The 22332-nt window shown below is 39.3% G+C and overlaps 2 long non-coding RNA genes across 2 annotated transcripts; both read left to right on the top strand.

Moving 5' to 3' along the window:
* The first annotated feature begins 267 nt into the window (after nt 1-267).
* Nucleotides 268-3280, top strand: LOC125139752. Its single transcript, XR_007138858.1, has 6 exons — nt 268-392; nt 561-584; nt 700-892; nt 994-1256; nt 1412-1440; nt 3114-3280. It is a non-coding gene; the product is annotated as an uncharacterized LOC125139752 (long non-coding RNA).
* A 6427-nt stretch (nt 3281-9707) lies between these two features.
* Nucleotides 9708-20179, top strand: LOC125139709. Its single transcript, XR_007138766.1, has 8 exons — nt 9708-9938; nt 10053-10081; nt 17001-17072; nt 17219-17247; nt 17364-17553; nt 17710-17957; nt 18058-18086; nt 20002-20179. It is a non-coding gene; the product is annotated as an uncharacterized LOC125139709 (long non-coding RNA).
* The last annotated feature ends 2153 nt before the right edge of the window (nt 20180-22332 follow it).

Below are 22332 nucleotides of genomic sequence, written 5' to 3'. Positions count from 1 at the left end.
TATTTTCAAAGAGTAAATTTACTCATTTCAGGATTTTTATTTGCCTTGTTTTATTGGCAGACAATATAATTTTGCCTCTTACTAGAAATAAATGCTTAAAATTCCGTAAAGTATCTACCAGGAACAATATTATTTGAAGCTTGAAATGATAAACCCATTTGGTTTTATTTGATTTGTATTGTATTGGTTTATTAGGATATACAAAACATTTGAGAATATATTCAAGGTTTTGAAGACCTTTTTTTTTTTTTGTGACAGGGTGTGGTCTTCATAGGCAGTATATCTGGAACAAGTTTTTATGTGATTTAGTCTTGTGCCCAGCAGTTTTGTGTTAAAAACACTTTTCCTTTCACTTTTGGACAGAGGCAGCGGTGACAACGGTGGAACAAAAGGTAAGATCCGTCAAATATACTTTAAATGTATTAAAATTAGCCATAGTTTTATTACAGATTATTTATCTGTTGTGTTATCTTTATTGTGTATTCTAGAATGTTTTGTAATGAGATGATAGTTTTTCATGATTAGAAAACTTAACAGTGTATTTTATATGTATTGTACAGTGACTGTGTCGAGCATTGATCATGGTGAGTGTGTTTGTATTAATTAACTTCTAATTAACTCTATTACATACAGTATTTATAAAACAGACTGTATGTGTGATGTTTTGTTTGTATTTTGTGGTGTTTTTTTTTTCTGTAGGCATTATCATGGGACAACTGGATGACCGGACTGGGATATGATCCAAAGGGCTTCAGTGTTGTCAAACGCTATGATGAAGAATACTATGGAAAATCTGCGATTGGAGATCTCTTTATCGTGAAAACAAAATTCACATGCCTCTATCATGCTGGCATGTTCTATGATGAAGATCTGATTGTTCATTTCTTAATGAGTAAAACATATTTTTATATCAGAGGCATCACCATTAGCTGGAATAGTATAATTAATATTATGCACTGTGTTCATTGGGATTTTTCTATTTCCTCATTACAGATCACAGTCCACATGAGGAGAGGCACAGCTCAAGGAGCTTATTGACTGTCTCTTCTAGTTCCAGTTCCATTCCAGGTCTTATACAAATTGTGCCTGTGGACGTGTTTTCTGGAGGACAAAAATTTACAATTTACAGGAAGAAAGATGAAATCGATGTACAATCATTTAAAGTGTATGTTAGAAAACGAATGAAGGAAAAACCAAAGTATAATCTTTTGAACTCCAACTGCATTCATTTTGCCATGGACTGTCTTGGGCTGACGGTAATACTGCATTTGTTATACTGTACAACATTCCCTGTGTAATGTCTATCTATTCATCTTTAATGAACTGTTATTAGGTACTAAATACATGTGCATGTAATTATTATGAGTATAAGTATTACTAATGTGGGCTTTATGTTCATGTTTCTTCACAGGCAAAGAAGTGTTGATCTTAAACCCTCTTGTGAGTATGAATACTCATTTTTAACTCCTGGAAACATGTCTAGTAGATTTTATTGCTGTCTTGTACATATACTCATACACAGTGGGGTCATTATGCAGCACACAGCTAATATATAATACACAGTGGGTTCATTATGCAGCACACAACTAATATATAATACACAGTGGGGTCATTATGCATCACACAGTTAATATATAATACACAGTGGGGTCATTATGCAGCACACAGATAATATATAATACACAGTGGGTTCATTATGCAGCACACAACTAATATATAATACACAGTGGGGTCATTATGCATCACACAGTTAATATATAATACACAGTGGGGTCATTATGCAGCACACAGATAATATATAATACACAGTGGGGTCATTATGCAGCACACAGCTACTATATAATACACAGTGGGGTCATTATGCAGCACACAGCTAATATATAATACACAGTGGGGTCATTATGCAGCACACAGTTAATATATAATACACAGTGGGGTCATTATGCAGCACATAGCTAATATATAATACACAGTGGGGTCATTATGCAGCACACAGCTAATATATAATACACAGTGGGGTCATTATGCAGCACACAGTTAATATATAATACACAGTGGGGTCATTATGCAGCACATAGCTAATATATAATACACAGTGGGGTCATTATGCATCACACAGTTAATATATAATACTGTAATACTGCTACTATGCAGGAACTAAGCATCAGGGAATTAGTGTCATTTATCAGTCGACAGTAGAAGTCAAGAAACACCACAACACCATGTGAAACACCACAACACCATGTAAAACACCACAACAAAGCCTGAGAGCAGGAGCAGAAATACGTGTGAGAAATAGAAATAAAACTGCAGTAGGAAGAGTAATAAATAATTAATAATAATAATAATAATAATAATAATAATAATAATAATAATAATAATAATAATAATAATAATAATAATAATGCTTTAGTAATTAGTGATGATTTTCCATATGTTTTCCTCTAATAGTGTTCTAGATCATTAACTAATAATGAACAATAAAGTAAGACTTTACAGTACAGTAACACTACAGGAAGTCATTAGTAATGAATTACCTTCTGTTTAATGTTACAGTTCTTAGAATACATCAGTGTTTAATTACTTGTTAATTATTTACTACACATCTGAAATGAACAATAGGTTCCCAAAAGTATGTGGACATGTGAAAATAAACACCCAGAGCATCTTGTTCCTGATGTTTTCCCCTTTTTCACTTTTCTCTGGAAAACTTTTTCCTGGATGTTGGTGCGGGGCTGTATTCATTCAGCTAAAGAGACCGTAAAACAAAATGGCCGACTCCCTTGCACGATGCCCTGACTGCTGAACTATAGGCAGCTGATTGAAACACACTCTTTATGATTGTTTGATAATTAATTAAATGACCAATAGTTAGCTAGGAGAAACGTAAGCCTCAGTAATTCCTGCTTGGGTTATGAGTGACCTCCTTCTGTCAGATTTACTTAGTTACTAGTATTTCTAGTAAAGGGTTAATAGGAGTAAATAACATTGGAGTTAATACACACACACACACACACACACACACACACACACACACACACACACACACACACACACACACACACACAGCTGTGACCATGTTGCCGTAATTAAATGTTGTATTTCTGTGCCAGTAATCCTGATCAACTGACTGGATGTTGTTGCTGTTGGACGGACAGACGGGTCACACCTCTGATGACCACAGAGTAGATTTCATTCTGTTTTACATGTTAAAGGGTTTCATCAACATTATTTCTGCTGTATTTGCTCTACAAACACAATAAATTTCATTTGACTATTATTTGAGGATTCTGATTCTGATTTTTTTTAAATGTAGCATAAATAGATGTTTGTTTTAGTCTTAGTGTGTCACCGTGAGCTAGTTTGTGAACTGGAGATTACTGTTAATTAAATGTAGTGGAAAAAAAATAATTATTTAGTTTTGTTCAAGGAGGTTTGACTAATCTTAGCTCAACTCAGGGGACTGTCTAATGAATCTAAATAAAAAAGAAATAAAGAAATATTTAAGTGAGTGTAGTGGAAATTTTAAATATTATGAGTGTTTTTTGTGCTTAAATGGTAAATTCTGTGTGTCAGACTAAGCAGAGAGAGAAAACAGGTAACAAATGTTCCTGCCATAAACACCCCTGCCATAAACATTCTATGTGTTAAAAGCCATGGGAACGAAGTACACGTGCTTGATAAGATCTGACTTTATTGGGGTGACTAAGAGGTCACATAAACACAGATGAACACAAACATACCAACACACACATACCAGGCTACATAAGCACACACCTAGGGTGTAAAAGGGAGAGCTGAATCTCTAAACTTTGACTCTTCACTGTGTAGACGTGGCACTCCACGCTGTTGGAAGACAGCTTTTGCTGCAGCAAAATAAAAATTTTTTTATTATTTTTTAATTTTTTATATAAAATTTTTACTTCTTTGCTTTTACCACCGACTCTGTTTCTGACTGTGTTTTTTATATGAAGATAGAAACTGTCACCACAGTGAGTTTATCACTTTAGTAAGAAACCAAAATGGATTAAAATCAAAGCATCATGCTGCAATTGAAGCAAAGGTTTCAGGAATTTTAAAAAAAAAAAAAAAAAAAAAAAAAAAAAAAGATTAAAATAAAAAAATTGAGCATTGTTTGTGCATGTCCTTCCATGCAAAATAAACATGTTGTGATTGGTCACATTTTTAGATATTAAAGTTTTTTTAATTATGAAGATTTAAAAAAAAAAAACGGTATAAAAATTTCCAAGACAGGCTGAGTTTTTAAAGTCCTTTAAAAAATAGTAAACCAGTAAACAAACTGGTTTAGTAAACAGAATCAGATTTTTGTCCAAAAAACAAACCTTAGTGAAGATGAAATGAATGAACTCGGGGCATTGAATCCTTAATTATCACCACATATACATTACAGCACATATTTTAAATTAGGCTTTAGCGCTAAACCAGCACTCAAACTGCCTCGGTGGAAAAGCGACATATGTGAACCCACAGTTACGATGCACAGTCGGTAACATGTCATTCACACACTATAATTAAAGTGTAATCAAAATATGAACACAACAAGATAAACAAGGAATTTGATTCATAAAATAAAACAATTGGTTCAACAAAATCTCAAAATCGATAGCGTCTCTCATAAACCTGCCACTGTGATGACAACATGTGCTCCATCTGTGCAGTGTCACCCTACACCACTTGTCACAAAACTCATCAGAAAAACCTCGATCAGCATTTGTTTTGTGTGACAATCAGAGACTAGTAGAAGAAATTAGTTACAAGATCTACAGGTTGTTGTTTTAAAGTAAAGGAAAAAAAAACCTGAGACATAGAAATAAAACTTCAGTCGGAAGAGTAATTAATCATTTAAAAAACTACACCAGGTTACGTATGTAACCCGGTTCCCTGAGAAGGGAACGAGACGCTGCGTCAGTGCTGATGCTATGGGAATGCTTCTTTGAGGAAGTTGTGTCTGAAGCTCTGTGTGCACACACGCCATTTAATGGCTCGGAAAGGACACGTGACAGAGTAATTACTCGCCAGTAAGTCCATATAAGGGCATCTACGTCAAGCTGCTCCAGCTCTCTTTGTCTGAAGGAAGCGCGAACGGATGCCTGGGGCGTGGCCAGCAACGCAGCGTCTCGTTCCCTTCTCAGGGAACTGGGTTACATACGTAACCTGGTGTAGTTCCCTTTCGAGGGAACTCGACGCTGCGTCAGTGCTGACGCTATGGGAATGCCAATACCCACGCCGCCACGCACCGGTCGATGACTGCGACAGAGGCCGTGAGAGAGCACGAGCAGACTGGGAACAGCACATCATAGGCCCTGCTGTACCTGGGACACTGGAGTGGGGTCCAAGTCCAGGTCATAGAATCTGATAAAGGTGTGCGGAGAGGACCATCCTGCCGCAGCACAAATATCTTCAATGGGGACACCCCTGGCCAAGGCACTGGATGAGGCGATACCCCTAGTGGAGTGGGCCGTGATGCCAAGAGGTGAGGCATGACCGCGCACCTCATAGGCCTGAGTAATGGCCTCCACCCCCCAGTACGCCAGGCGCTGTTTGGAAACCGGATTACCCCTATTCCGGCCCCCAAAACAGACAAAAAGGGCGGAGGAGTTACGCCACGAGCTAGAGCGGTGGACGTAAGTCCTCAGGGCCCTTACCGGGCAAAGCAAGTGCAGCCTCTCCTGCTCCGCCGACTCATGGGACAGTAGGCCTGCAGGATGATAGGACATCCCACCATCCTGGGCACCTTAGGGACATATCCTGGCCTGGGGTGCAGGATAGCCTTGGACATGCCGGGGAAAACTCTAGGCAGGCGGGGGCGATCGACAAAGCCTGCAAATCCCCGACTCTCCTGAGAGAGGCCAAGGCAAGAAGCAGAGCCGACTTCAGGGTCAGAAACTTCTCAGAGGCTGACTCCAAGGGCTCAAAGGGGGCTTCCAGCAGCCCCTCCAGGACCACAGAGAGGTCCCAGGAAGGAAGGCGTGGCCTAGAGGAATGCCTCAGCCGCCTGACACCACGCAGAAAGCGAGAGACCAAAGGGTGCCTACCCAAGGAGGCCCCAAGGACAGGTTCGTGGTTCGTGGCAACTGCAGCCACGTACACCTTTAGAGTAGACGGGGACAGGCCTCGAGAAAAGCAAGACTGCAGGAACTCCAGCACTGTACCAACAGGGCAGTGAACTGGATCCTGAGAGTGCTCGTCACACCAGAGGCGAAAAAGCCTCCACTTCAGAGCATACAGTTTCCTAGTGGAGGGAGCCCTAGCATTTAGCAGAGTCTCTGTCACCTCAGTTGAGAGGCCCGCGTCTAGGAGCTGGTGCCCCTCAGGGGCCAGACCCAAAGCTTCCACATCTCGGGGCAGGGGTGAAGAATAGCCCCCTGCGCCTGAGAGAGGAGATCCCTCCTGACGGAACCTTCCATGGAGTGCCGCTCAGCAGGGAGACTAGGTACGTGAACCAAACCCGAGAGGGCCAACGGGGGGCAACTAGGAGAAGGTTGACCCGGTCGTGGCGCACTCTGGCTAGGACTTGCGGGAGCAGAGCTACCGGGGAAAAGGCGTACAGATGGAGCCTCGGCCACGTCCATACCAGGGCCGGGTGTGAGAGGGAGAACCACAGCGGACAGTGGGTCGACTCCTCTGAGGCGAACAAATCCACTTCCGCCCGGCCAAAAATATGCCAGATTCGCTCCACCACGTGAGGGTGAAGGCGCCACTCCCCGGGCCTCAGCACCTGCCTCGACAGGAAGTCTGCCTCCCAATTTACACACCCTGGGATAAAAACCGCTCTTAGTGAAAGAAATATGGTCTCTGCCCAGAGCAGAATCTGCCACGCTAACCTGAACAGGGGGCGTGAACACAGACCGCCCCGATGGTTGATATAGGACACCACCGCGGTGCTGTCTGTTCGCACTAGGACATGACAGCCCTTGAGGTGCGGGAGAAAGTGTTGCAACGCTAGAAACACAGCCCTCATCTCCAGGCAATTTATGTGCCATGAGAGACAGGGGCCCTCCCATAGACCTTGGGCCGGGTGGCCATCTAAGGCTGCGCCCCAACCCGAGAGCGAGGCGTCCTTCGAAAGAGTCCTGCGACGGTGACACGCCCCTAGAATGGGACCCAAGGCCAAGAACCGGGGACTTTTCCACATAAGGAGGGTACGAAGCCCACGGCGCGTAACCCGTATAACCCTGAGGGGATGCCTGCGAGGATGAAAGCCCGCCCCCTTGAGCCAGAGCTGGAATGGCCTCATGTGAAGCAGACCCAAAGGAATAACGTTGGCTGCTGCTGACATGAGGCCGAGCACCCTCTGTGCCTCGGCAACAGAGAGGCTGCGGCCTAGCCTAATTGCTTTCACCGCTGACAAGATGGAGGCCACCCGAGTGGGAGACAGATGTGCCCGCATTGTGGTGGAATCCCAAACCACCCCCAGAAAGACCACCCCCAGAAAGGTGGTTCTCTGAGAAGGAGAAAGCACACACTTTCCTGGGTTCAGCCTGAGTCCTAAGGACCTCATGTGGGCAAGCACATCATCTCGATTCCTGGCTGCCATAGACTCTGACTGGGCCAGAATAAGCCAGTCGTCCAGGTAGTTTAGTACACGGATGCCCTGGAGACGCAATGGTGCCAGGGCAGCATCCATGCACTTTGTGAACGTGCGTGGTGAAAGGGCTAGGCCAAAGGGAAGGACACGATACTGGTACGTTTCGCCCCCGAAAGCGAACCTGAGGAACTTCCCGTGTTCCGGCAGAATGCTTATGTGGAAATAAGCATCCTTGAGGTCGATCGTGACAAACCAGTTCTCAGATCTGATCTGGGACACGATCATCTTGAGCGTGAGCATCTTGAACTTGTAAGTCTTCAGAATACAGTTCAGAGCCCGCAGGTCCAGAATCGGACGCAGCCCCCCGTCCTTCTTGGGAACAACAAAATATCGGCTGTAAAAGCCGGAGTCCCGCTCTGGGAGGGGAACATGCTCTATGGCCCCTTTCTCCAGAAGTGAGAGGAGTTCCTCACGGAGGAACACCGCCTGGTGCCCGCCCAAATTTGTGGGCAACACACCCTGAAAACACGGAGGACGGGAGGAAAACTGGATCCTGTACCCCCTTTCTACAGTATTCAGGACCCACTGAGACACCCCTGGCAGAAGTTTCCACACTGCCAGGCTGCCTGACAGTGGTGTCAAACTTGTGCAGACCTCCCGGGTGCCCTGAAACAGCGCACCGGCAGGCGCAAACCCGGGAAGATCCGCACAAGAAAGGGGAGCCGACACAGGCCCCACCGCCCCCCGAAACGACAAAGGCGGCGGGGCTGGCAGTAGGGGGAGCGTCTCTGAATAGGGCGCTCCCAGGAGCCCCTGCCCTCGGGCATCAGGACTCCTTCATGGCCCGCTTGGCTGATGCCCTTATATGGACTTACTGGCGAGTAATTACTCCGTCACGTGTCCTTTCCGAGCCATTAAATATCATGTGTGCACACAGAGCTTCAGACACAACTTCCTCAAAGAAGCATTCCCATAGCATCAGCACTGATGCAGCGTCGAGTTCCCTCGAAAGGGAACTAATGCTTTAGTGATTAGTAGCATTAGTAAGCTTTAACAGGCAGTCCACCTTAGGGTTAAACAACCCAACAAGCTTTATGAAGACCAAGGCACTACTAAATATAGTGTCAGCAGTGCAGTGGTAAAAACGGACCCAAATACAGGATAGTGTAAAAATAAACAGGTTTATTAAATAAAACTAGGATGACGACAAAACAAAGGACAATCGGAGACACAACAAGAAACAACAAAAGACGACAACAGATGATGGTTAAATACACAGGACAAATCAACACATCAGGAATAGTTGTGCAGAGACGGGGAAATAAACAAGGGCGGGGCAGAAATGTGACACAGAACATAAACAAATGCACATAGCCAAACTCCAGGCTGGATCATTACAGTACCCCCCTCACGTGTCACAGAACATACAAAGGCACATGGCCAATGTCCGGGCTGGATCCTGACATATAGAATTGTGGCCAGCTTTTTCTTTCACTTTCAGAGAGAAATGCAGAAGGGTCCATCAAATATACTTTAAATCTGTTCACATTAGCCATAGTTTTATTACAGATTATTTATCTGTTGTGTTATCTTTATTGTGTATTCTAGATTGTTTTGTAATGAGATGATAGTTTTTCAGGATTAGAAAACTTAACAGTGTATTTTATATATTGTACAGTGACTGTGTCGTATTTATAAAACATACTTTATGTTTGACTGTATGTGTAATGGTTTGTTTGTATTTTATGGTGTTTTATTTTTTTCTGTAGGCATCACCATGGGAGAACTTAATGTTGGGACTGGGATATGATCCAAAGGGCTTCAGAGTTGTCAAAGACTATGATGATGACTACAGTGGAAATTCTGAGATGGAGATGTCTTTACTGTGCCATCAAGATACAAATGCATCTATCATGCTGGCGTGTGCTATGATGAAATGCTGATTGTTCATTTTATAATGAGTAAAACATCATTTTTTTTATAATACAATAACATACAGAAACTCACAATAAAATTACTAACTAATTCAATAAAACTAGCAGTTTTTATATCAGACTGATGCCATTAGCTGGAATAGTATAATTAATATTATGCACTGTGTTTATTGGGATTTTTCTATTTCCTCTTTACAGATCACAGTCCAAATGAGAGGGGCGGGGACACAAGTGGATCATTTACTTCCTTTTCCAGTTACAGTCCAGGTCATATAGAATTTGTGCCTGTGGAAAAGTTTTCTGGAGGACAAAAATTCACAATTTTCAGGAAGAAAGATGGAATCAATGTACAAGCATTTAAAGCAAATGCTAGTAAACTAACGAAGGAAAAACCAAAGTATAATCTTTGGAGCTCCAATTGCATACATTTTGCCATGGACTGTCTTGGGCTGACGGTAATACCGCATTTGTTATAAATACATAAATACATTGTTATAAATACATGTGCATGTAATTATTATGAGTATAAGTATTACTAATGTGGGCTTTATGTTCATGTTTCTTCACAGGCAAAGAAGTGTTGATCTTAAACCCTCTTGTGAGTATGATTACTCATTTTTAACTCCTGGAAACATGTCTAGATTTTATTGCTGTCTTGTACATAGACTCATACACAGTGGGGTCATTATGCAGCACACAGCTAATATATAATACACAGTGGGTTCATTATGCAGCATACAACTAATATATAATACACAGTGGGGTCATTATGCATCACACAGCTGATATATAATACTGTTATACTGCTACTATTCAGGAACTATGCGTCAGGGAATTAGTGTCATTTATCAGTCGACAGTAGAAGACAAGAAACACCACAACACCATGTGAAACACCACAACACCATGTAAAACACCACAACACCATGTAATACACCACAACACCATGTAAAACATCACAAAACAACGTGAAACACCACAACACCATGTAATACACCACAACACCATGTAATACACCACAACACCATGTAATACACCACAACACCATGTGAAACACCACAACACCGTGTAATACACCACAACACCATGTAATACACCACAACACCATGTAAAACACCACAACACTATGTGAAACACCACAACACCATGTAAAACACCACAACACCATGTAATACACCACAACACCATGTGAAACACCACAACACCATGTGAAACACCACAACACCATGTAATACACCACAACACCATGTAAAACACCACAACACCATGTAATACACCACAACACCATGTAATACACCACAACACCATGTAAAACATCACAAAACAACGTGAAACACCACAACACCATGTAAAACACCACAACATCATGTGAAACACCACAACACCATGTGAAACACCACAACACCATGTGAAACACCACAACACCATGTGAAACACCACAACACCATGTAATACACCACAACACCATGTAAAACACCACAACACTATGTGAAACACCACAACACCATGTAAAACACCACAACACCATGTGAAACACCACAACACCATGTGAAACACCACAACACCATGTAAAACACCACAACACCATGTGAAACACCACAACACCATGTAAAACACCACAACACCATGTGAAACACCACAACACCATGTGAAACACCACAACACCATGTAAAACACCACAACACCATGTGAAACACCACAACACCATGTAAAACACCACAACACCATGTAAAACATCACAAAACAATGTGAAACAACACAACACCATGTAAAACACCACAACACCATGCGAAACAACACAACACCATGTAAAACAACACGACACCATGTAATACACCACAACACCACGTTAAACACCAGAACACCACATTAAACACCACAACACCATGCGAAACAACACAACACCATATAAAACACCACAACACAATGTAATACACCACAACATCATGTAAAACACCACAACACCATGCGAAACAACACAACACCATATAAAACACCACAACACAATGTAATACACCACAACATCATGTAAAACACCACAACACCATGTGAAACAACACAACACCACGTTAAACACCACCACACCAAGTTAAACACCACAACACCATGTAATACACCACAACACCATGTAAAACACCACAACACCATGTGAAACACCACAACACCATGTAAAACATAGAGTAGATTTCATTCTGTTTTACATGTTGATGGTTTTCATCAACATTATTTCCGCTGTATTTGCTCTACAAACACAATAAGTTTCATTTGACTATTATTTGAGGATTCTGATTCTGATTTTTTTTAAATGTAGCATAAATAGATGTTTGTTTTAGTCTTAGTGTGTCACCGTGAGCTAGTTTGTGAACTGGAGATTACTGTTAATTAAATGTAGTGAATAAAAATGAATTATTTAGTTTTGTTCAAGGAGGTTTAACTAATCTTTGCTCAACTCAGTGGACTGTCTAAAGAATCTAAATAAAGTGAGTCTATACTGAAATATTAAAGTGAGTTTATTCTGTGATGTTCACTATTAGTTAACTCTTACATGTTCTCAGGCAGCTGGCATCAAATATTTTTTATAAAAAAAAAATCAAAACAAAATAAATAAATAAATAAATAAATTTCACTAAAGATTATTCTGTAGGTTTTACAGTAAAATGAAAATAAGAAATCTAAAAAAACATGTGTCCACATCCATAAGAAAGATATATATATTCTTAACATTGGCCCATACCCCATACCCATACCATGTGCTTCCAAGTTTAATGTGAATAATTCCTCCTTTGATGACTGAAGCCAACATAAGACTATTTATATAAGCAAAAGAAAATAACATTTGAGAGTTCAACTAAATCAGAAGTAATTAAAATGAATTATCTTTAACTATTGGCCCATTTCCACCAGAAAGAACCGGGTGCTGGTTCAGAGTGCTGGGTAGACGTTGGTTCCACTGGCGAGCCTTTTAAGATCCGGTTTGCCTTTCCATGGGCTAGCGAGCCATCACAGTGCCATCTTATGTCACTGTATACAATGTTATCCGCACAGGAGCGGCAAACACAACAACAACAATGGCCGATGTTGCTTTACTGTTAATGCTCATGGCTTGGAGAACCTACATTGGTGACGCGGCGAATCCTGATTTAAAATGATATAAAAATGCCGTTAACGATGTTCTCTTTTGTCTTGTTGTCACAGTAGCCCCGCCCACAGCCCCTGGTGCAAGCGGTTCTTAAGTGTAGACCAGCAATGTTTTGGTGCTGCTTAAGAACCACTTTTCCTGGTTCAGAGCCGGTGCTTTAGGTGTCAAAATAGAAAGAACTGATTTTATATTAGGCTCTAAACCAGCACTCAAACTGCCTCGGTGGAAAAGAGGCACATGTGAACCCACAGTTATAATGCACAGTATAAATAAAGAGACAAATAAATAGTTAATAAAATTACACCTCTGTTTTGTTTTCTGTATCTTCTGAACCAAAAGACAAAATATTCTGAGAAAAACCTTCCTCCATTTTAGCCAAGACATGGAAATGTTGCACACCAAACACAAATCTCTCACTCACTCATTTTCTACCGCTTATCCGATCTTCTTGGGTCATGAGGAGCCTGTGCCTATCTCAGGCGTCATTGGGCATCGAGGCTAGATACACCCTGGACGGAGTGCCAGCCCATCACAGGGCACACACACACACACACACACACACACACACACACACACACACACACACACACACACACACTTTTCCAGAGATGCCAATCAACCTACCATGCATGTCTTTGGACCGGGGGAGGAAACCGGAGTACCCGGAGGAAACCCCCGAGGCACGGGGAGAACATGCAAACTCCACACACACACACACACACACACACGAGGCAGAGGCGGGAATCAAACCCCGGCCCTGGAGGTGTGGGGCGAATGTGCTACCCACTAAGCCACCGTGCCGTCCCCCCCCCCCCCCAAACACAAATATGATGCAAGAAAGCACATTTTTCCTTGATATACATGTTTACTGTTATTACTTTAACATGACTTTACAGTGTATTAACAAACTTGAGTCTGAACTTCAATGATGTTCAAAAGAATTTTGTAAACAATTTCGTCACCACAAACCAATCAATCATTCCAGGAAATATTCACAGATTTATCTAGTATTTCCTATAATAAGATTACAATCTTGACAAAGATATTAAGAGATTAGAAATATTAATTTTAGAGATTTTTTACTCATTTTAGGATTTTTATTTTCTTGTTCTATTTGTAGATAATATTATTTTGCCTAGAACTAAATGCTCAAAATCTACCAGAACAAGACTATTTGATGCTGTAAATTAATACTTGGTTATATTTGGTTTGTTATAATGTTTGAAAAGTGAATGAAATAATAGACATATGACTATTCAACATACATTCATTTGATAAGATATATATTGTGCAGTACAGGACTAAATTCTGAGGTAATTTTAAGGTCAGGATGTCACATCTCCTGACACACATTTTGGTTTTGTTTCTCAGGGAGTTTTATATAAAAAGCAAAACCGCATTCACGTGCCGTCTGGCTAAGTTGAAAAATGGGAAGTGAAATCAAACTGATAAGTTGTTGTAAAAAACTTGACCTGCACTTACAAAACAGGTATTTGTACAAAACGATTGTAGAGAATTTATGTAAACGTCATTACTATTAGGCCTAAGCACATTTTTATCTGTTCAAATAAACATACAGAAATACTGTATGTATGACCATTAATGAATTAAAGATATGCTGAACTGTATAACTTGGAACAAGTTATTTATTTATTTATTTATTTATTTATTTATTTATTTATTTATTTATTAAAACACAAATCAATTTAACTAAAGATTATTCTGTAGGTTTTACAGTAAAATGAAAATAAGAAATTAAGAAAACATGCATCCACATCCATAAGAAACTAAAGAATAAGATACATACTGTATATACTTAACATTGACCCATTCGACCCATACCGTGTGCTTCCAAGTTTAATGTTGATTAATTCCTCCTTTGATGACTGAAACCAACATAAGACTATTTATATAAGCAAAAGAAAAATAGCATTTGAGAGTTCAACTAAATAAAAAGTAATTAAAATGAATTATCTTTAACTATTGGCCCATTTCCACCAGAAAGAACCGGGTGCTGGTTCAGAGTGCTGGTTCGACGTTGGTTCCACTGGCGAGCCTCTTAAGAGCCGGTTTGCCTTTCCATGGGCTAGAGAGCCATCACAGTGCCAAGTCTTATGTAGCTGTATACAACGTTATACAGTGACGTTAGCGTAGAGGCAAACTGAAGTAATTTATACTGACGTACGTGTCCCTTAGTGACACTTGTTTTCAGATTGTGTAGGAAACCCTTCCACAATCCCAAAACAAGAAACAATCTCCAAGTGTAAGCTTGCGTTTGTTCTTTGATGCACCCACTATTAGCAATAACTGAGTATAATACACCAAGCTTGAATCTAGGTGAATGCACACCCAAATGACATTTCATGGGTCTTATATAGGGATGTACCGATAATACTTTTTCTCTTCCAATCAGATTCCGATACCAGCGTTTGCCAGAATAGGCCGATACCGATCCGATATCGCTGTTCTTTTCTACCTTTAAAACTAAAGAATGTATACAACTCCCTTAGTTATTAAGATTTATTTGTTTCTGGCAAAGAAATACAAAAATGCCCTTATTACTGTATTAAAAATGAAAACACAAGAAACCTTAAAAAAAGTTTTATTGCAGTAGCAAACAGTGCTTTTAACAGTTACTGTAGTGGAATAACAATCTAAACCATATATACTGCAATTATTAAATTACATTATTTTCTGAAGAAAACGCAATATTTTAAAGTGAATCTTGTATTAGAACTCTTGAAACACAATGTAAAATATATTAAACAGTAAACCTTGCACCCAAATGAGCGACATGTTTAACGCGCTGAGGTAAATGGAAAGGACGCCTGCTAAACTTGCCTGTCTGTCGCAGGCGGTTGTGCAACATATTTCCCATAAAATTTATTATATTTATTTTCATTAATGTAATTTAATATATAAGGGTATTTTTCTTATAAGTTTAAGCAATAGTCTATGATGTTTGCTGTTTAATGATCAACCACTACGGGTATAGGCGTCAGAAGTAAACAAAAAGTGGGCGTGTCCTGTCCCACAGACATATAATGGTTCCGACGCCCATGGATTTCAGGAAGCAGGAGCGCCGTCAATGCTGTAGGTAAAATATGGAATGTAGTATAATTTATTAGGGCATTCCTCAAGCAGAATGGATTCGACTGGCGGCGCTCTGAAAAGTAATAAAAAAAGAAATTATGCGCTGAATAGAGACGGTAAAAGTGGGTGGGTCCAATATTATTGGTCTTAAAAAAGTGGGTGGGTCCTGTCCCACCCACATATAATGGTTCAGACGCCAATGACCACGAGTATCGGATTTGGATCGGTCACGCACCACCGATACCCAATCCACTCAAAATGCTTGGATCAGCGCCAATACCGATCCAAAATATCGGATCGGTACATCCCTAGTCTTATATAAACTTTGTAACATTTCTATTGCCAGTTGGATTTCGCTGTCGATTCTGGCCACCTTGGGCTTTTTCAACATCCAACATTAAATTTCAACCTCCAAACATTTCTGTCTGTGTCACTAAGAGTGCTACTCATGTTTGTTCCTCATCTTTAAAGGTTAACAATTCTAGATATGGTTATATGGTTGCAGTTAACTTCAAGCAGCTGCAAAGCTGTGCTTACATATGACTGAAACCTTCTCTCGCCGTTTAACCTCAACAGCGGGAGTTGAAACACTTTATTTGCAGATTTTACCCGCGAATACTATAATTCGGCACAAGCAAATCTTGATACGAGTAAATGTTACGGATGGCTTTTAAGATTTCACTGCGAGAAACATAATCATTTAATTTTACAGTCAAAATTAGTAATATTAATCGTATCAATTCTATTATAGGAGAATACATGAACATAAGAAAAAGGGAGTTCTCCTGAACTTCTGAAAATAAAACTTAACGCATTATAATCTCCCTTTCTTTTGGAAACTTCTTCCAGCTGTCTAGGTACAGCGTCTGATCCATCGTGGTCTTCTTTTAGTTACTCATAATTAAGACTTTCACCTCTTTAACCAACTCTTCAACCTTTTGTATTTTCACATCGATTCTTTGGCTATTTGCCTTACATCTCTCCTTTCTTTTCCTATTTTTTCCTTCTTTTTCTGTCTGTCTTCTGATGAATAAGTTAACAATTGGTTAAGGTGTATCTTTATATTTAATTGGGTTTGTTGGCTGAGAACCAGTATTAGAGCCTAGGAAGATTCCTGGCACGGTCTTACAACAAAACACAAACACAACATCAACAATGGTGATTGTTGCTTTACTTTTAACGCTCATGGCTTTGCGAACCTACATTGGCATCCAAACGTAGAGAATCCTGATTTAAAATGATGTAAAAATGGCACTAAGTGTTCTCTTTTGTCTTGTTGGCCACAGTAACCCCGCCCCCACGTCCAGTTCTTTCTTTTACTTTCAGACAAATACAGAAGTGAAAGGGTAGAGCAAAAGGTAAGATCTGTCAGATATACTTTAAATCTGTTCACATTAGCCATAGTTTTATTACAGATTATTTATCTATTGTGTTATCTTTATTGTGTATTCTAGATGTTTTTCATGATTAGAAAACTTAACAGTGTATTTTATATATTGTACAGTGACTGTGTATGACCGAGCATTGATCATGGTGAGTGTGTCTGTATTAATTAATTTTGAATTAACTTTATTACATACAGTATTTATAAAACATAGTGTATGTGTGATGTTTTGTTTGTATTTTATGGTGTTTTATTTTTTCTGTAGGCATTATCACTGGACAACTTGAAGACCGGAGTGGGATTTGATCCAATAGGCTTCAGTGTTGTCAAACACTATCATGATGAATACATTGAAAATTCTGAGATTGGAGATCTCTTTATGGTGGGATCAAATGTCAAAGGGGTCTATCATGCTGGCGTGTGCTTTGATGAAGATCTTATTGTTCATTTCATGAGTAAAACATATTTTTTATACCACAATAACTAACAGAAACTCACAATAAAATTCATAAAAATAGCAGTTTTTATATCAGACTGATGCCATTAGCTGGAATAGTATAATTAATATTATGCACTGTGTTTATTGGGATTTTTCTATTTCCTCATTACAGATCGCTGTCGAAATGAGAGGGGGGGTGGCTCATGTTCTATCTCTTCCAGTCTCAGTCCAGGTCTTATAGAATTTGCACTTGTGGCTGGGTTTTCTGGAGGACAAAAATTTACAATTTACAGGAAGGATGCTGGAATTGATATACAAACATTTAAAGCAAATGTTAGAAAACGAATGAAGGAAGAACCAAAGTATGATCTTTTAAACTACAACTGCATTCATTTTGCCATGGAGTGTCTTGGGGTGACGGTAATACTGCATTTGTTACATGTGCAAGTAATTATGTGCAAGTAATTATTATGAGTATAAGTATTACTAATGTGGGCTTCATGTTCATGTTTCTTCACAGGCAGAGGAGTGGTCATCTTAAACAATCTTGTGAGTATGATTACTCATTTTTAACTCCTGGAAACATGTCTAGTAGATTTTATTGCTGTCTTGTACATAGACTCATACACAGTGGGGTCAATATGCAGCACACAGCTAATATATAATACACAGTGGGGTCATTATGCATCACACAGTTAATATATAATACACAGTGGGGTAATTATGCATCACACAGCTGATATATAATACTGTAATGCTGCTACTATGCAGGAACTAAGCGTCAGGGAATGAGTGTCATTTATCAGTCGACAGTAGACAAGAAACACCACAACATCATATGAAACACCACAACACCATGTGAAACACCACAACACCACGTTAAACACCACAACACCATGTGAAACACCACAACACCACGTTAAACACCACAACACCATGTAATACACCACAACACCATGTAAAACACCACAACACCATGTGAAACACCACAACACCACGTTAAACACCACAACACCATGTAATACACCACAACACCACGTTAAACACCACAACACCATGTAAAACACCACAACACCATGTAAAACACCACAACACCATGTGAAACACCACAACACCATGTAATACACCACAACACCACGTTAAACACCACAACACCATGTAAAACACCACAACACCATGTAATACACCACAACACCATGTAATACACCACAACACCATGTAAAACACCACAACACCATGTAATACACCACAACACCACGTTAAACACCACAACACCATGTAAAACACCACAACACCATGTAAAACACCACAACACCATGTAATACACCACAACACCACGTTAGACACCACAACACCATGTAATACACCAAAACACCATGTAAAACACCACAACACCATGTAATACACCACAACACCACGTTAAACACCACAGCACCATGTAAAACACCACAACACCATGTAATACACCACAACACCATGTGAAACACCACAACACCATGTAATACACCACAACACCACGTTAAACACCACAACACCATGTAAAACACCACAACACCATGTAAATCACCAAAACACCATGTAAAACACCACAACACCATGTAATACACCAAGACACCATGTAAAACACCACAACAAAGCCTGAGAGCAGGAGCAGAAATACGTGTGAGAAATAGAAATAAAACTGCAGTAGGAAGAGTAATAAATAATTAATAATAATAATAATAATAATAATAATAATAATAACAATAATAATAATAATAATAATAATAATAATAATAATAATAATAATAATAATAATAATGCTTTAGTAATTAGTGATGATTTTCCATGTGTTTTCCTCTAATAGTGTTCTAGATCATTATTAACTAGATCATTAGTAATGAATTACCTTCTGTTTACCAGTTACCAGTTCTTAAAAGACATCAGTGTTTAATTACTTATTAATTATTTACTACACATTTGAAATGAACAATAAATTCCCAAAAGTATGTCGACATGTGAAAATAAACACCCAGAGCATCTTGTTCCTCATGTTTTCCCCTTTTGCTGTTATAATAAGCTCCACTTTTCTCTTCTGGGAAATCTTTTTACTGGATGTTGGAGCTTGGCTGTGGGGATTTGGATTCATTCAGCTAGAAAGACCAGAAAACAAAATGGCCGACTCCCTGAACGTTGAACTATCTTCAGCTGACTGAAACGCACCTTTATGATCGTTTGATAAAAAATTAAATGACCAATAGTTAGCTAGGAGAAACGTAAGCCTCAGTAATTCCTGCTTGGGTTATGAGTGACCTCCTTCTGTCAGATTTACTGAGTAAGTGACTAGAATTTCTAGTAAAGGGTTAATAGGAGTAAATAACATTGGAGTTAATACACACACACACACACACACACACACACACACACACACACACACACACCTGTGATCACATTGCCGTAATTAAATGTTGTATTTCTGTGCCAGGTTTTAAGTCAGTAATCCTGATCAACTGACTGGATGCTGTTGCTGTTGGACAGACAGACGCGTCACACCTCTGATGACGATAGAGTAGATTTCATTCTGTTTTACATGTTGATGGTTTCATCAACATTATTTCTGCTGTATTTGCTCTACAAAAACATTAAATTTCATTTGACTATTATTTGAGGATTCTGATTCTGATTTTTTTTAAATTTCGCATGTATAGATGTTTGTTTTAGTCCCAGTGTGTCACCGTGAGCTAGTGTGTGAACTGGAGATTATTGTTAATTAAATGCAGTGGATAAAAACAAATTATTTAGTTTTGTTCAAGGAGGTTTGACTAATCTTTGCTCAAAGGGGACTTTCTAAAGAATCAAAATAAAAAAAGAAATAAAGAAATATTAAAGAGAGTTTATCCTGTGATGTTAGTTGTTAGTTAACGCTTACATGTTCTCAGGCAGCTGTCATCAACATTTGAATATTGAAATCTGCGTTCAGTCGTGTTACTGAAATACGTGCAAGAGTTAGAAACCAAAATGGATTAAAATCAAAAAAACATTTGAAATGCATTTGAACTTTTTAGGAAATTTGTTAAAATAAATAAATAAATAAATAAATAAATAAATAAATAAATAAATAAATAAATAAATGAGCATCTTTTGTGCATGTCTTTGTGCATGCAAAATAAACATTTGTACTTCTTAACATTTTTAGATATTATTTTTTTAATTTTTTTTAAATATTTTTTTAGTAAGATGGGCTCCATAAAAGATCATATAAACTTAATATATCAAAAAATCTGACTCAAAAAGTTGAGACTGAAATACTATCAGAGTTTTTAAGTCCTTTACATTTGTAAACAAACAGGTTCAATGAACAGAATCAGATTATTGTCCAAAAAACGAACCTTAGTGAAGATGAAATGAATGAAATTGGGGCATTGAATCCTTAATTATCACCACATATACATTACAGCACAAGATTGCTTTCCTCACATATCCCAAATGAGGAGGCTGGGGTCAGAGCACAGGGGCAGCTATGAGACAAAACGCCTGGAGCAGTGATGGTTAAGGGCCTTGCTCAATTGCCCCAATCCCTATTGCTTGGCAGTGCTGGAACTTAAACACTGACCATCTGATGAACAACCAAGTGCTTTAACCACTTGAGACAAAACTGCCCACGACCAGGTTTAAGACCAGAATTAAGACCAGATATACGAACAGACTCAAGACCAGATTTAAGAACAGACTCAAGACCAGATTTAAGAACAGACTCAAGACCAGATTTAAGAACAGACTCAAGACCAGATTTAATACGAGATTTAAAACTAGATATAAGAACAGACTCAAGACCAGATTTAAGAACAGACTCAAGACCAGATTTAAGACCTGATTCAAGAACAGGCTCAAGACCAGATTTAAGACCAGACTCAAGACCAGATTTAAGACCTGATTCAAGAACAGGCTCAAGACCAGATTTAAGAACAGACTCAAGACCAGATTTAAGACCAGACTCAAGACCAGATTTAAGACCAGATTCAAGACCAGATTTAAGACCAGACTCAAGACCAGATTTAAAACTAGATTTAAGAACAGACTCAAGACCAGATTAAAGAACAGACTCAAGACCAGATTTAAGACCAGACTCAAGACCAGATTTAAGACCAGATTTAAGACCAGACTCAAGACCAGATTTAAGACCAGATTTAAAACTAGATTTAAGAACAGACTCAAGACCAGATTCAAGACCAAATTAAAGAACAGACTCAACACCAGATTTAAAACTAGATTTAAGAACAGACTCAAGACCAGATTTAAGACCAGACCAGTATATTGTTTGATGTACAAGGTCTTTTAAATGCTGCCATCTGCTAGTGATTGAGAGACCTTCTGATTGACACGGTGCTAATATTTAAACAGAATAATACATTTTAATCTTAGAGAAATCTCTCATGATTCTAACAACCGAAAAGTACAGACTAGATCTCAATGCAAACTTAGTAGTCGTGTAACTGGAACCACACACACCAATGTCTGCTGGAGAGTGTGTGTGTGTGAATTGCATCTTATTGAGGTATCCAATTTATACCCGTGAAATTTTTTTTGCTGTGCTAGCTGTGTGGTTGTGTGTAGGACCCAGAGAAGGAGCTCACAGAGATCTGGTTGTAATATGCTGTAAACATTTCATCTTTCCCCCATTTTTACTCCAGCGCAAGCTCAGCAGATTTAATGTTCAGAGCACGAACAGCTTCCTTTCCTCGAGTTGTGTGTATCTTTACTCCCAAAGCATGTTTTAGAATTAAACAGGCTCAGGATGCAAAAACACGAAAGAGAG

Source organism: Tachysurus fulvidraco, chromosome 20, assembly GCF_022655615.1.
Source record: "Tachysurus fulvidraco isolate hzauxx_2018 chromosome 20, HZAU_PFXX_2.0, whole genome shotgun sequence".
NCBI lineage: Eukaryota > Metazoa > Chordata > Actinopteri > Siluriformes > Bagridae > Tachysurus > Tachysurus fulvidraco.
This window is presented reverse-complemented; position numbering and strand designations above follow the sequence as displayed.